Genomic DNA, 14,326 nt, shown 5'->3' on the forward strand with positions numbered 1-14,326 from the left:
GTGTTTTTAAATATTTGATGAGAAAGCTGATCGATCTGGCTGAACAAGTGTAGGGGTTTGCATGGAGACTGATGCAATGCTTGGCCTAATCAGGAAAGTAAAGGAACTGGGATAGGTAAGAACCGCAAGATTTTGCGTGGACAACAGAGCTGAGGGCCAGGTGAGGGAGCTGTCTCAGAACCTGTGTGTTCCATTGTTCTTGGCCAGGTGTAGGTGTCTCCGGCATTCTGTTACTGTCAGACCTGAAGAGTCTTCCTGAAGGAATCTCCCAAACTGACAGTGGGTTCAGTCACCAGGTAGTTACTGCTTTCAGGAAGGTCATTTTCTTCAGGCTTTAGTCTCTCTACTTGGCCTGGACTCATCTTCCCATTCTTAGAGTAAGAAAGTCTATCTTGGCATTTGCGAAAATGGTAAGGAAGTTTGTTTGTTTGTTTCAAATATGATTGCAGTGCGGGTAAAGATTATGATGATATTATGAAGCAGCTTTCAATAATACAGAAAGGATAGGGACTGGTGGAGAGAGGGGATAGAGAGAGAGGGGTCAGTGGTACCAGGGTTCCTGATGGGGAAATCAAGGGCAAAGGCAACCTTGCTAGGCTGGACTAACCAGAGGTTAACCTTTTGGCTAGATAAGGATTAGGATAAGAATTTTGACGTTCAGTGTGTTGATGAGGAATTTGATCAGATATCATCAGGGTGGGGAAATTGTTGCTAAACTGGCTTCTCAGGATTAGCTGGGTTTAGGAAAAAGAGCTCAGGGGAGCCAGGCTACCGCTGGGACAGGTGACAAACTTTCCTCAACACCCATCACATAACTCGCTCACCTCAGGATGTCAGGGGTTTGCAGGTGCACACTTTGCTCCCCCACTGCCACCCCCAGCAACAGCCTCTACCTAGCCCTCTTTTGTGACATTCAGATTAATTGCTCTAATTCAATTGAATGTCATCCTGGGCAATGTGGGGGTGATGTTAGGTGCCCAGTCCCGGAGGGCCACAAACTCCTTGATTCCCACAGAAAGCAAAAGCAAACAGAAATGCTTCTGTTTCCTTCCATAACGGATCCTGCTCCTCTGCCTGCGTTGTACTTGTGTTCTTTGCTTGTGTCTGCCTTGAGTTGAATTTCCATGGAAACATCTTTCCAACACTAGCAACTCTGAGGTGTGCTGACCATCTTTTCAAGGTTTCCTAAGGAAGAGGATGATGATGATTGTGTGTGTGTAGGAGAGAGACTTGGGCAAGGGACAGATTTCCTAGTTCCTTGTGGCTAACTGACTTTATCCCGAATCTTGTTTCTCCAGACCTGAGTGTTCTTGTCACTCTGCATTCCGTCTCAGCAGTTTCCACACTTCAGTTTGTACAGTCTGTTGGAAGGAAAGAGACAACCTCAGCCTGTAGATGTCTACAGTGCTCCTCCCTCAGGAGTGGCGGCTAGGCGTGCTAAGAGACATTAGTGGAGGGTGGCACTGAGGGATAGAGCAGTCTTTGTCAGGCAAACAAGAAGACCAGAGTTCACGCCCAGAGCCTGTGAGAAAACGCTGAGTGTGGTGGCTCAGGTGTTGAGGGGGTAGCAACAGGTGGATCGTGGGGCTGAGCCTCCAGCCTAGCCTACTGAGAGAGACTCCATCTTAGAAGTCAAGGTAGATGGTGCCCGAGGAAAGACAACCATCTGTGTCCTCAGGTCTACACATGTACACACGTGCATCCGAGAGTGCACACCCAGAGAGGGGTGGGGGACTGTCCCCTTGCAGAGAGGGCAATTACTACTCAAGGCTGGAAGCACGACTTAGCAACGGAGAGATCATGAATAAAATTTGACCAAAACGCTAGCGTTTCTCACAGCTTCACACGTGGTGGACACGGCTGAAAACAAAAAATCTTAGTACTAGAATAATCATGTTCTGTGACAGTCAAAATAGAAAAAGACGATCATTTTCAAATCATGTGGGAGTTATTCTGGCTTCCTCAAGATTTTCTATTTATATAAACGCTATGTTTATATTCATCGCTATACAGGTCACAGTGTGTGTCGGACTACCACTAGGTCACCTTCGACAAAGTAAAAGCAGACCCATCACAAACCACACATTAGCTCTAAGGTATTCTGATAACTTCATGCCAGTGGACTTGGTTCCCTTCCTAAATCTGCAGATATCCGCTTTACACTTTAAAAACATTCCTCCAAGGAGCTGGAGAGATGGCTCAGAGGTTAAGAGCATTGCCTGCTCTTCCAAAGATCCTGAGTTCAATTCCCAGCAACCACATGGTGGCTCACAACCATCTGTAATGAGGTCTGGTGCCCTCTTCTGGCCTGAAGGCATACACACAGACAGAATATTGTATCCATAATAAATAAATATTAAAAAAAAACATTCCTCCAAGAAGGAGTATAAAGTCTTCATCAGATGTCTGAAGGATTTGTAGGATTAAATAAATAAATATAAGGAAGCTTTGCGGGGAAGAGGAGGTGGGACCCTAGAAGAACACCTGCTAGGCCACACGGGACTCATCAGCCACATGCAAGACTCTCATTCTGGCTGCTCTGAAGATAGCTCATTGTTATGCATATCCAGCCAAACTCCTTCAGCACACTCTGCCAGCTCTTCCGGTAGAGGTGTCAATCCCATCGGGTAAGAATAAGACCACTACCACAGTGTTTGAGCCAAATTTGAAGCAAGCTTTACTAAACACTGACCAGGTCCATAGCTGGGGTTCCCAGAGTATGGCACCGAATTATATTTGTTAGGGACGTATAAAGGCAAAATCCACAAGGCCATGCACTTCTCGCCTTTGTCCAGTCCGGGGCAAGCATAGATCCTGATGTCCTTCCTGCCTACGTGTGATTAAGTGCGTCCTGTGCAGTTGGGGCAACCAAGTTTGTTTGCAGAACTGAAAACACATGGATTGATATATTACATGATCAACAGCCCCTAGCATTCTGGGAAATTATCCATCCTTGGGCAAGTGGGGCTTATGGGTTAGAGGCATTTTTGTTTTAGAGATCTCTGAAGCAACTTAGAACACAATGTCAGCCATCACAGGGGCACTTCTTACTCACTGCCTTGTGTCCCTATGATGGGATCCTTGCTGTCCATGAGAGGGACCCAACAGCACCGCGTGCTTGGCAGCGGGAGAGCGGGGATGGATGCCAAAAGGCATGTCCGTTTCAAGTCAGCACCATGCCTTCATACCTGGTTAGTGGCGGGGAGAGAGAACAGGGAAATCATATTCCTCCGCCAGCCAGGGTGACTTCATGCTACTTTCTTTGTGAACTAGAAAATGTATTTTATGTATATGAATGTGCTGCCCGTGTGTATGCGTTCTATGCACCATAGATGCACAGTGCTCATGGAGGCCAGAAGAGGACCTCCTATAGGATCGGACAGGATTCCCTAGAACTGTAGTTACAGGTGGTTGTGAGCTGCTTTCTGGGAGCTGAACTTGGTTCTTTGCAAGAGCAGCAAGTGCTCTTGGCCGTGGTGCCATCTCTCCAGCTCCCACACTACTTTCAGATCAAGAAGAAGTCACATCAAACTGAAGAAGACAAGAGTGTAATCCGGACAGGCACTGGTGAGCACCTGGGTGTCGCAGGTAGGAGGAAGAAAATAGTGATATGTTTAAACACGGGACAGTGCACAGCTTCTTCAAAACATAGAATTGCACAGCTCAAAAAGGCAATGGTGCTGAGGTTGGAAAGGAATTAGACTCTGTGAAGTTCAGGTTTGGGTGGGGCGCTCCTGTTCCTCAAGCGCCTCCATTTCTCCTTCTCACAGAAGAGAGGTGAATATTGTTAGCTGGGCAGTGGAGGCACATGGGAGGCAGAGGCAGGTGGATCTCTGTGAGTTCGAGGCCAGCCTGGTCTACAAGAGCTAGTTCCAGGACAGGCTCCAAAGCTACAGAGAAACCCTGTCTTGAAAAACAAACAAAAGAGGTGGATATAGTAATCACCCATTGTATTTTGAATAAAATCGCACCATAGGCCCATAGGGAGTGGCACTATGAAGAGGTACGGCCTTGTTGGACTAGGTGTGGCCTTTTGGAGGAAGTATGTCACTGGGGAAGGCTTTGAGGTTTCAGAAGCTCAAACCAGGCTCAAAGGCTCTCTCTTCCTACTGCCAGAACTCTCAGCTCCTTTTCCAGCACCACATTCACTTGAATGCCACCGTTGCTTACTGCCTAATGGATTAAATTGCTGAACTATAAGCAAGCCCCAATAATTGTTTTTCTTTATAAGAGTTGCCTTGGTCATGGTGTCTCTTCACAGCAATAGAAATTGTAACTAAGACACCCATCTTATGTCAGTCCTTAGCACCATCCTGGAGGAGAGAACATATTTGGCCCAGCACCTCCATCAGTCCTGAACTCCTCTGACTGCGTCGATTCATTTGTCCACCTGGAACACAGCTGAGTAACCAGGGCACTGGAGTGCTTTGTCTGGCTAAGCTTGACTATACATTCCCTTAAGAGTCGGGAATGGAGTCCACTCACATAGAAGACCACTCATCTTGGAAACAGAATCTGAGAGCTGTTAGAAGGGCTGAAGGCATTATTAACATAGATTTGACACTCTGGCTAATCATAGCCCTCCCTTGACTTCCTCTACACTTTTAAATCATAGCTCTACATGGAGAGAAACTCTTGTCTTTTCCTGCACAGTATATAAACAAATTCCATCTTTTTACTTTTTCATGGGGGTTTCCTTTGGTCTGTTTTTTGCTCTCTGCCCCTGCAACTATAACACTGGGAAGAACAAGGATCTTGTCTATTTATTCACCTGCATCACAGAGCCCAGAATAAAGCAGAGGAAAGAAACATTCATAATATAATCCAAAGAACAGGCGTAATGGGACCACGCAAGTCTTCATCTTCCAGAAAGGGGAGCTGGGCTGGTAAACATCTTTCCTCTGGGGATTCTGGGCTAACTCATTATTCTTGTGACAGTTGTGGGCTAGTGTACCATCTGGGTCCATCTGATGACCTCAGTCAGTGGTCCTTCTTGTGCATATATCTTGCTTTTCCTAGAATAATTTCACTCATATACATTTTTCTAGATCCCACTTTCCATTTTTAAATGGAGAGGAATGTATTGTCTTAGGATCCGATATCAGATTAATGGACATCCACGGAATTATGAATGCATAGTTTGGGTGTAGAGGAAGCAGATTACTGTTATATGCTCAGTGGGGATGGAACTTGCCCTCTTTTCTTAGTAATGCGGGCAACCTATACCTTCTTTACCCTGTGTATAATTGCTCTGATTTTCCTCATGTCCCCTACTGGCTGGTAGGGCTGGGAAACGTGAAGTGTTTTAACCTGTAATTTAAGAGCAACCATGAGAATATTCTCCTTAGGTAAAGTGGGTGTGCCTCAGGTTTTCCTCCCCTTCCCTCTGTCCTTGCCCAACATGTAATGTAGGTGTAGAAGGGACAGGCGTGTTATTATCCCAGGTGATATGAAAATACTTAACAGCTGACTTAGTATAGGCACAGATTGGTGGGAAAGAATTTCTGTCTAGATTGACCCAATCTTTCCAGAGCAGAGCGCAGCCAGGTAGGTGACCTTGCAACGGTGAGAAGGAAAAGGGAAGTTTGCACGGGACCAGGGACCAGTGTCCCCTGGCACCTCTGGGCTCACAACAACATTCTTATCACCATGGTTGCCCTTGAGCAGTTAGTGACTGGCATAGGCTGGTCTCTTCTGACCTGACCAGGCAACAAAGTTTTTCCTGGACGGTAAAACGTCACCAGAACTGTCATAAACCAGGATTTTCTGGAGACTGTAGGTCACCTTGCTCTTGAACGGTATCTCAACCCTGCTGCTCAGGGGCTCCTACTGAACACAGACAGGAAGGACTGGGCTCTGGGCATACTACTTGGGTCCTGAGAATAGCTCAAAGCACCGAAACAGGGAACTCACATTCCAGCTGCTGCCTCAGCCTCCTGCTCTATCAGCCTCTGCTCAGGGCTTAACTCACTGCAGCTGCTCGTGGCCACCTTCCAGATTCCAGCAAACTGCACCCTCCTAACTCTGCAGGGTCTTCAAGCCATCAAAGATCGTGGTCCTTCGTCTACCCACAAACCACTGCGCCAAAGGATGTGCGCCTTTAAATTTCCTCTTCCTGGTGTGGTACTTTCTCACAAGATGCATCTGAGAGCGTCTCAAAAATACTCCTGAGCCTGTTCATATTCTAACCCACCTTCTAGTCCTGATTTAAGCTCTCGGTGTTTGCCGAACATCACTGTTTTAGAACCCTTCCACACACACCCCCGGCGCCCCTCCCACCCCGGCTTTCTAAGAACCTCAGAGTTGAGAGCCACATCCTAAGCCTGTAATTCATTGATGATTTGAATCGTTTAGGGGAGCTTTGGAAAAAAAAAACAAAACCAACACTCAGGTCATACCACAGCCCCAGCTGATTCAAATCCCAACGGTAGGTATTTATATTTTTCAGGTTATTCTGATAGCATCCGAATGTGAAAGCCAGAGTATTTTAGGTTATGTCTCTCAAACTTTAATATACACATGGGCATCTGGAGAGAGGTGCAAAGTCTGACTCAGAAGGTGTGGAGTGGGACCTCAGATCCCGCCTTTCTAACACGCTCCGAATTGACGGCAAAGGTGCTCCAGCCCTGTCGTCCTTCCACTGCTACAGCCTCCCTCTGCAGACTCAGCAGGGTGCTGGGAGAGGAAACCTGACTTATAAATAAAGGAAGGTTTCAAAAACACACCTGGGGCTGGGGAGATGCCTCACATGCAGGAGGACTTCCTCTGGGTTTGTTCAAGGGTCTGAGGTTTGTGGATTTAAAGTTCAAACTGCCAGAAAAAAAAAAATAGCACCCAGGCTTTCTCAACACCCTGCACAGGTGTGGGACAGAAGAGAATGGGGAAGTGGCTGGACTCAGAAGCTGCCAGCAGCCATAAAAACTGGAGTCTGCTTCCTTATTACCATAAATACAGCAGGAGACATGTTGACTCAAAAGAAAAAAAAAGATCTAGGCCTAGTGTGCTTTTGCTATGTATCAGACAACATTACTCATGGTATGTGTTCTATTGCTCTGCAGAGACATCATGGTACGGCTTAGAAAAGAAAGCATTTAACTGAAGCTTGCTCACAGTTTCTGAGCTTTAGTCTGTTAGTTTCATGGCAGGGAGCGTGGGGCAAGAAGGCAGAAGCAGCTGAGCCTTCTTCATCAGGATCCACAGGTGGCAGGAAGAGAGAGACATTGGGCCTGGCTTGTGCTTTTGAAACCCTCAAAGCCCACCTCCAGTGACACGCTTCCTTCAAGAAGGCTGCACCTCCCAATCCTTTCAAATAGTGCCACTTCCTGGTGACCAAGCATTCAGATCTACAAACCTCTGGAGGCCATTCTCAAACCACCACAATGTGGGGCGAGCTTGCATTCTTTCCAGACGTGCTGAGCTGCAGGCTTGTTGCAGGAGATAAATGAGTCCCTACTTCTTTAAGCTATTAGTCTCATGTTTAATTACCCAGAGTTAATTCAGCTCAGAAATGATACATCTCTGCTGACTTTATGCACAGTAGCTATTGTTCAGTACATCTGCCTGGAAGTGGCCATCAAACTCTTCGCTGTATTGATAATACTACTAATAGGGTGACTATCACCAATGCCCAGGACTAGTAGTGGTCCAGTCCAGTTGGGGCCGTCAATATTGACTGTCAACTTGATGGGCTTTAGAATCACTTAGGGAATAAACCTCTGGATAGGTATCTGGGGGCATCTCCAGAGATGCTTAGCTGATGAAGAACAGGCACCCTGAATGTAGGTGGCATCATCTGGGGACCCAAACGATAAAAGCGAGAGAGCAGAGGACCAGCATCTGCCATCCCACTTCCTGACTTTGGCGGGAATGTGACCAGTCACTTAATGTTCCTGCCACCTTCTCGTCATCTAATCATGTGCCAAAACAAATGCTTGTTCCTCTAAGCTGCTTCTGTTGGGTATTTATCTCAACAACAAGGGATGGAACTAGTACTCCCAGCCTCGCTATGTACTCGTTTTTAGTGGTTTGAGCCAACCACTGGATCCTCAAACTCTGTAAAATGGGGACAGCAGCCCAGATCGCTGTAAAATGGGGTTAGCCCAGATCTCCCAGAGCTGCTAGAATTCAGTAAGGATGATTGTCCAGGGTGAGAGGAAGTGCACTTCATCGATATGGGAACTTCATGCTCAGGGATCCAGCATGGTGGGGTCTGAGGAGGCTCTCTTCCTGGCAGTAGACGACCAAGTTCTTGCAATGTCTTACGTGAGAGAGGAAGACAGAACGAGATTCCTGGTGTCTCTTTTTACAAGGCCACTGATCCTATTCGGAGGGCTCCTCCATCAGGAACTCATTTAATCGTAATTCTCTTCAGGTTTTCTGCTGCCAGAAAACATTAGACTGGAGAGTGAGAAAACCCTCTCTCTAACAGCCCTCCCCCAAAACAACAACAACCGAGATCGATACCTCTTTAGCTGAAGGTCTGTGCTGACAGACCACAATCATGGTAGTGGGTTAAAGCCCTGTGAGCATACCTTTGCTCTGCATTGATGATAGCTGTGAGGTTTGTTAAAGGGCAGGATGAAAGAAGAAGCATATTCCCCAGTGCCTGGTGACTAACAGACTTACCTGGTTGTGCCTGGCTAAGTCATCACGTGTCTGGGCCATTCTGCTATTTCACTGATGGACAAACTCTAAGGCAGGTATCAGAAACCGGAATAGCTATGGGGTCAAAGCTGAACAATGCAGGGAAAATACAGTGGAAACAACTGAAAGTCCACGGCCGAGGCAGGATGTTGTAGTCTCTTAGACACTGGCAAGATGGAGAAGCTAGAATTCTCATCAGTGGGCACACTACATGTAGAGTTTCAGGAAATCTCAGGAAAAGCCAGAAGTTCCTTATTTTTTTCTTTTGAATTTTTCTTTTTTTTCTGTTATTCTTTTCTTTATTTTATTTTATTTATTTTTTTTAAATTTATTTATTTATTAAGGATTTCTGCCTCCTCCCCGCCACTGCCTCCCATTTCCCTCCCCCTCCCCTGATCAAGTCCCTCTCCCTCATCTGCTCGAAGAGCAATTAGGGTTCCCTGACCTGTGGGAAGCCCAAGGACCGCCCACCTCTATCCAGGGCTAGTAAGTTGAGCATCCAAACTGCCTAGGCTCCCACAAAGCCAGTGCGTGCAGTAGGATCAAAAACCCACTGCGATTGTTCTTGAGTTCTCAGTATTTCTCATTGTCCGCTGTGTTCAGCTAGTCCGGATTTATCCCCTGCTTTTTCAGACCCAGGCCTGTAGTAATATGGAGCGGCGGCGGGGCTGCGTTCCCAACACCCCAGCCCGGCCTGCCCGGCTAGGTTAGCTTATGCCCCGAAATAATTACACGGACACTGTATTCTTTTAAACACTGCTCTGGCCCATTTCTATCTAGCCTCTTCTAGGCTAATTCTCACATATTAATTTAGCCCATTTCTAATCATCTGTGTAGCGCCCCTAGGTGCGCTTACCGGGAAGATTCTAGCCTAAGTCCATCCTGGGTGGGAGCTTCATAGCGTGCGTCTTCCCTGGAGCAGGTAGCATGGCGTCTCTCTTGCGGCGTCTGCTCCCGAGAGGAGAGCTGTGGAGTCTGACCTCACTTCCTCTTCCTCCCGGCATTCTGTTCTGTCTACTCCTCCCACCTATCTTCTAACCAATGAAATGGGCCAAGGCAGTTCCTTTATTGCTTAGTCAATGAAATCAACAGATTGACATATGACACTCCCCCATCACTTCCCCTTTTTCTGTTTAAACAAAAAAAGGAAGGCTTTAACTTCAACCTAGCAAAATTACATATAACAAAACAGTTATCAAGTAAAAGTTACATCAGAAACATTTATACATATAACAAAATTGACCGTAAATCTCTATCAATAAAGCAAAATCTATACTAATGCAAATTATTCATGTCTATATCATATCCCCCTTTAAATGTAAAAGAACATTTATAAACTATATTTGGGAACATGGGCACAGTTTTTTCTCTCCAAACTGCTTCCTGCTGAATGGGGGCGTCGTTAATGATTTTAGGGTGTAACCTGTGTGCCAGGTTTATCTCAGTTGGCAGTTGAGCAAGGCAATTTTCTGAAGATGTTCACAGCAACCCTTCAGGAGGACGTGGTCCATCATACCAAATCGGAATAGAAGAAATGAACAGGGTCTCATCCTCTGTGAAAACAAAATAAAAAACTCCTTTCCAAAGCATCATGTCCTTAAACCCAAATTCTGAAATCATAATACCCTTATCATATCCGTTCTGGTTCCATTTGGCAGTCCATATAATGAAATGTCTGTCTGTACTTAGCTCCTTTACAGTCAAAAATTTTAAAGAAAACACAATGTACATAATCCAGACTCTCTGTGAATTTTTCATCTTTACGCGGCTTATTTTTACTCTATCACTTTACTTTATCCTGTCTCTTTAAAGACTTTACCTTTTTTTTTTAAACCATTAACTTTATTCTCTATATTCTTTTTCTTCTCTCTCCCAAGCCTACGTACATTCATCCAACACTGTGACTAGTTTAGCGGTCTGAATCTGTCCTATTGTGAATCTGCAATTTTTTACTATCCAGGAGCACTTTTGATTTTCGCCTTTAAATCATTAGGCGCTTAAGAAACTAAGCTGTGACATTCATAGGTTAACTTTTTGCTTTTTGAGCGCATATCTTTGACCTGGAATAACCCTGTAGACCAGGCTGTCTTTGAACTCTCAGAGATCCGCCTGTCTCTGCCTCCCAGGCATTGGGATTAAAGGTGTTTGCTACACCTTGAACTCACAGAGATCTGTTTGTCTCTGCCTTTTAGGCACTGGGATTAAAGGCGTGTGCTACCACACCTTGAAGTCACAGAGGTTTACTTTACAAATTTTAACTTTTAGTCTGCATATATTTTTAACACACTTTAAACCATTCAGAAATTTTCTCTGTCTTTGAATCTCTCTTTACTGTATATCTCTTTTTCTGACCACAAGAGCCTTTAATTTACCAAGCAATATCACTAGGACTAAAGGCGTGGCTTTGCCGGCTAGATGTAGCCCATTCCTTAGCTTTTCAGCCTCACGGCTGAGGTACTGGCTGTAGCCATGTTTATAGCCACAACTGACGTTTCAAGGTCCCTGCCAGCCAGCGAGCTACAACAGACAACACTCAAGTCCTCTCTCGGTAGCCGGTCCTCCTGCCTCAAACAGTCAGAGTTTGCCCTGGCAGGACAGCCCAGAAAGCCGGCATTTTTAAACAGCGCAGCTTCTTTCCTGCTAAGGTTGAAAACCGAAAAGCATGTGTTCAGCTTTTCATCAACACCGTTTAAATGTTTCGTGGCAGGACCTCTTAATGAGCTGCAGGCTTTGCAGCTGAAGCTGAGTCAGGAAGCCTCTTGGGGCTACCAGGTAGGAACGGCACTCAGCATTTTAATTCTGAGACTGAGCGTGCAGCACAGAAATTCTTTTCATCCAAGTAACATCCAAATCTGACACGCAGAGCACTGCGCAGTCTGAAAACACGTCCCTGTATGGCGGCAGGAATCCGCCATGCTCTTCCGCCTGCCTAAGCCTGATTCTGCCGTCTGCCCAGGTGCAGGCGGGGAGCGCTGAGAGCCATCAGCACGGTCTCAGAGCACTCTCCTTCCGATCCCAAGTGGGAACACAAACATAAAGCCAGAGTTTGCACTGGCGGCACAGCCCCAGGAAGCCATGCTTTGAAATGACACAGCGTTTTTTCTGCTGCTGTTGCCGAATCAGGAAATCTCTCTACAGCACGCCACCAACAAACAGCAAAAATCTGTGTTAAACTCTCTCTCCCTTATTTTTAAGCCTTCTCAGGTTTTTTGTGGACTCAGTTAGCCACACGTCTGGGCGTCATTTGTAGTAATATGAGCGGCAGCGGGGCTGCGTTCCCAACACCCCAGCCCGGCCTGCCCGGCTAGGTTAGCTTATGCCCCGAAATAATTACACGGACACTGTATTCTTTTAAACACTGCTCTGGCCCATTTCTATCTAGCCTCTTCTAGGCTAATTCTCACATATTAATTTAGCCCATTTCTAATCATCTGTGTAGCGCCCCTAGGTGCGCTTACCGGGAAGATTCTAGCCTAAGTCCATCCTGGGTGGGAGCTTCATAGCGTGCGTCTTCCCTGGAGCAGGTAGCATGGCGTCTCTCTTGCGGCGTCTGCTCCCGAGAGGAGAGCTGTGGAGTCTGACCTCACTTCCTCTTCCTCCCGGCATTCTGTTCTGTCTACTCCTCCCACCTATCTTCTAACCAATGAAATGGGCCAAGGCAGTTCCTTTATTGCTTAGTCAATGAAATCAACAGATTGACATATGACACTCCCCCATCACAGGCCAGCTGGCCTTGATGAGTTCCCGATAGAACATCCCCATTGTCTCAGTGTGTGGGTGCACCCCTCACGGTCCTGAGTTCCTTGCTCGTGCTCTCTCTCCTTCTGCTCCTGATTTGGACCTTGAGATTTCTGTCTTGCTTAGTCCCTGGGTTTCCTCAACCTCACTCTGTAGACCAGGCTTGCCCCAAACTCAGAGATTTGCCTGCCTCTGCCTCCTGAGTGCTGGGATTAAAGGAGTGTACCACCAGTGCCCAGTTTAAGTTCCAATATTTTTTTAAAATAGGGCTTGTTACTTTGTGGAGTCTGCAGTTAATTTGAGAATTGAAAATCAATGAATTTATTTTTAATTAGTCATTCCAATTTTCTTTTATACATGTTTCTACTTAGCAACCCTCTTTGATCTATTTCATTTGTCCCCTTTTGGAGACAGTAGACACCCAGATGTGTTGGATGGAGATGGTAGACTGGGAATCGCTCAGCTCCTGGGACAGTGGGTCACATGGCCACTTTATGGCAGCACTTGATCTTGCTGGACCAGTTTTCTTTCTCCTTTCTGCTGCAGGCTAATCTTCAATCAGCAGGTGCTACCCTGTAGTGGAACTCTTGTGTATAACTTGAATCATATCAAGCTCCCTAAGCCCTGCCTGTTTCTAAACCAGTTTCGTTCCCACAGTGCCGGCAACATCATTTTGTAGCCTGCCTTTCCTCTGACTCAGGGGACCTCTGTGCTGTGACTTATCTTGGCTGAATGTCTTTCTCAGTACTTGGTGCAGGGGCAGAATTGCTGCATTGTGGATGCTTATGTCCTGTGGTCCTGAGAAGCAGGCTCCCCAAACACTAGGAAACTTTGCCCTCTTTTTTGTGTGTGCATGCAAGATTACTTGGAAGGAATTTAGTTCAGTCTTGGTAACCATGGTGCAATAAAACCCTGTTTCATTGTGCCCAGAGGGATTTCTGCTGTCTGTTTTCTTCAAGTCTTGTTCATTAGAATTCACTGTTAGCAGTATCATGGCTAAGCAGTGAGAAATTTCTTTTTCTAAAAAAGTTATTTTATTTTTTTATATTTGGGTGCAGGTGACTCACGGAGGTCAGAAGAGGGTGTAGGAGTCCCTGTAGTTGGCACTGTGAGCCATCCAGTGTAGATTCTGGAACCTGAACTAAGGATTTCTAATAAAGCAACAAGTGTTCTTAACCACTGAGCCATCTCTCCATCCTGAGAAGAATCCTTTTGTTGTTGTTGTTGTTGTTGAGAGAGTTACTCTGTGTAGCCCTGGCTGTCCTGGAACTTGCTCCATAGACTAGACTGACCTCAGACTCACAGAGGTTCATCTACCTCAGCCTCCCAAGTACTGGGATTAAGGACATGCGCTTCTATTGCCCAGTTCAATCAAAGTTTCAATTGGGAAAAATATGTGGTTCATATATTAAATTAAACTTTGAGAATCTTCATAACCCAAGCATACCTCTTTTTAGGGTGTGTGTGTGTGTGTGTGTGGTACATGTATGTGTGATTGTGGTGTATTTTTATGTCTGGAGGCTGATGGTTTCTTTTTCTCTTACACGGCATCTTATTTTGTGAGACAGGAACTCTCACTGAAGCTGGCGTTTTCTGGTTTGACTAGACTGGATAGCCGGTAATTTACAGTAATCCTGTCTGTTTCCTTAGAGCTGGGATTACCGGTGTGCCACTGGGCTGGCTTTCTCCATGGATCTTAGCCATTCACACAGGTCCTCGTGATTGTGTAGCACACATTTCACCAACAGAGCTGTCCTATCAGACTCATTATCTGTCTCTTGATGGCTTCATTTAGTCATGGACAAGGAGTCGCTGCTTTGTACACACACACACACACACACACACACACACACACACGCACACCTGCTCTGGAAGACTGAAGTCTGTGTAGCTTCAGTGTAGACACACTGTGTTCCAGCACACAGACGCTGCTGCCCAGCACTCC

The sequence above is a fragment of the Microtus pennsylvanicus genome, chromosome 12 (genome assembly GCF_037038515.1).
Source record: "Microtus pennsylvanicus isolate mMicPen1 chromosome 12, mMicPen1.hap1, whole genome shotgun sequence".
NCBI lineage: Eukaryota > Metazoa > Chordata > Mammalia > Rodentia > Cricetidae > Microtus > Microtus pennsylvanicus.